Below are 3,050 nucleotides of genomic sequence, written 5' to 3'. Positions count from 1 at the left end.
TTTTTAGTTTTTCGCCGGGCGTCGCAATGCTATTTGAATAAACCTTTTGCCCGTTTGCGTTCTCGTCGGGGCCGGGCCGGGCCGGGGTGCGCTGCCCGCACTACCGCGCGCGCGGGGGCGACACCGAGCGCGCACCCGAGGCGCCCCGAGCACACAGGCCACGGTGCAACCCGGGCGTTGTGCGCGCACCCCGGTGCGCCCGAGGTGCTGCGCGCGCACCCAGGTGAAATCGGTGTGCACCTCGGCCAGTGCGCGCTCGGTCGAGTCGCGCACGTTGGCCAAGGTGCACGGTGATGTTTCTTACTCTAAGGTTCCGCACCAGACGCCCGGGACAGGTGAGCGAAGCTGGGCGGGGCCGGGTGCGCGGCCGGGGCAGGTGCACGCAGCTGGAGAGAGCTTTGGAGCACACTTCGGAGCGCACCAATGATGCGCTCCATTCAAAAGTTTCCTGAAAAGGCAAAAAAAGTTGAGATTATAGAATTTCCCACTTGAGAGATTGTAAAAAAAAAAAATTTAAAATGAAGGAAACGCGGGTGCCAAGGTGTGCGCAGCCCAGCCAAGGTGTGCGCACCAAGGCGCCCACCCTGGCGAAGGTGCACGCAAGGTGCGCACCCGAGGCAAACCGGACAATTAACCCAACTTTCGACTTCGCGCGCACCTTGGAGCGCACTTCGGAGCGCTCCTTGGTGCGCACCAATCTTGGGCACCTCGGAGTGCACCATGGCGCCCACCAAGGTGCGCACCCGGGGCAAACCGAGCTCCGACTTCGTGCGCACCTTGGAGCGCACGAAAGGTGCGCACCATGGCGCCCACCAAGGTGCGCAGCCCAGCCAAGGCGTGCGCATCAAGGTGCGCACCCTGGCGAAGGTGCGCACCCGGGGCAAACCGAGCTCCGACTTCGTGCGCACCTTGGAGCGCACAAAAGGTGCGCAGCCCAGCCAAGGTGTGCGCACCCCGGTCAAACCGAGCTCCGAATCGTGCGCACCAGAGGTGCACGCCATCGTGCGCACCTTGGAGCACACTTCGGAGCCCTCCTTGGTGCGCGCCGATGTTGCGCACCTCGGAGCGCACCCGGGGAAAACAATGCAATTAACCCGACTTTCGACTTCGTGGGCACCTCGGAGCGCTCTCGGGTTCGCACCTCGGAGCACACCGAGGTGCGCACCTTTGATGCGCTGCCTTCACCAATTTCCAGAAAAGGCAAGAAAACATTGAGAAGGTGTGCGCACCGAGGTGCCCACCCTGGCGAAGGTGCACGCGAGGTGCGCACCCGGGGCAAACCGGGCTCCGACTTCGTGCACGCCGCACCTTGGAGCACACTTCGGAGCGCTCCTTGGTGCGCACCAGGGCGCGCAACCCAGCCGAGGTGCCCACCCCGGCGAAGGTGCACGCGAGGTGCGCACCCGGGGCAAACCGGGCTCCGACTTCGTGCACGCCATGGTGCCCACCGCGGCGAAGGTGCACGCGAGGTGCGCACCCGGGGCAAACCGGGCTCCGACTTCGTGCACGCCGCACCTTGGAGCACACTTCGGAGCGCTCCTTGGTGCGCACCATGGTGCCCACCAGGGCGCGCAACCCCGCCGAAGGTGCACGCGAGGTGCGCACCCGGGGCAAACCGGGCTCCGACTTCGTGCACGCCGCACCTTGGAGCACACTTCGGAGCGCTCCTTGGTGCGCACCATGGTGCCCACCAGGGCGCGCAACCCCGCCGAAGGTGCACGCGAGGTGCGCACCCGGGGCAAACCGGGCTCCGACTTCGTGCACGCCATGGTGCGCACCGCGGCGAAGGTGCGCACCCGGGGCAAACCGGGCTCCGACTTCGTGCACGCCGCACCTTGGAGCACACTTCGGAGCGCTCCTTGGTGCGCACCAGGGCGCGCAACCCAGCCGAGGTGCCCACCCCGGCGAAGGTGCACGCGAGGTGCGTACCCGGGGCAAACCGGGCTCCGACTTCGTGCACGCCGCACCTTGGAGCACACTTCGGAGCGCTCCTTGGTGCGCACCATGGTGCCCACCAGGCCGCGCAACCCAGCCAAGGTGTGCGCACCAAGGTGCACGCGAGGTGCGCACCCGGGGCAAACCGGGGTCCGACTTCGTGCACGCCGCACCTTGGAGCACACATCGGGGCGCTCCCGGGTTCGCACCGGCGTTGCGCACCGTGGTGGGCACCTCGGAGCACACCAAGGTGGGCAGCGAGGTGCGCACCTTTGATGCGATGCCTTCACTAATTTCCATAAAAGGCAAAAAAAAAACGAGATTTTAAAATTTCCGTTTTGAAAGATAGTGAGAAAAAGGGAATGCTGGTGCCATCTTGAGCCCGCCCTGGTGCGCAGCCCAGCCAAGGTGTGCGCACCAAGGTGCCCACCCTGGCGAAGGTGCGCGCCCGGGCAATTAACCCAACTTCCAACTTCGCGCGCGCCAGGGTGGGAGCGCACCCAACAACCGGGCCTGGGAAGAGCCAATGCGAGAAACCCCACCAAACGCTCTGACAAAAAAAGAGGGGGCGCTCCAGTAACCCCGCTTCGGAGCGCACCCTGGGCAAACCCAGCCAAGGTGCCCACCCCGGCCAAGGTGCAGGCGAGGTGCGCACCCGGGGCAAACCGGGCTCCGACAACGTGCACGCCGCACCTTGGAGCACACTTCGTAGCGCTCCCGGGTGCGCACCTCAGAGCACACCAAGGTGGGCAGCGAGGTGCGCACCTTTGATGCGCTGCCTTCACTAATTTCCAGAAAAGGCAAAAAAAAAAGGAGATTTTAAAATTTCCGTTTTGAAAGATAGTGAAAAAAACGGAACGCGCGTGCCATCTTGAGCCCGCCCTGGTGCGCAGCCCAGGTAAGGTGCCCACCCTGGCAAAGGTGCGCACCCGGGCAATTAACCCTACTTCCGACTTCGTGCGCGCCAGGGTGGCAACCGGGCCTCGGAAGAGCCAATGCGAGAAACCCCACCAAACGCTCCGACAAAAAAAGAGGCGGCGCTCCAATAACCCCGCTTCGGAGCGCAGCCGGGGCAAACCCAGCCAAGGTGCCCACCCCGACGAAGGTGCACGCGA

Source organism: Cryptomeria japonica, unplaced genomic scaffold, assembly GCF_030272615.1.
Source record: "Cryptomeria japonica unplaced genomic scaffold, Sugi_1.0 HiC_scaffold_115, whole genome shotgun sequence".
NCBI lineage: Eukaryota > Viridiplantae > Streptophyta > Pinopsida > Cupressales > Cupressaceae > Cryptomeria > Cryptomeria japonica.
Note: the sequence above shows the minus strand (reverse complement) of the source record.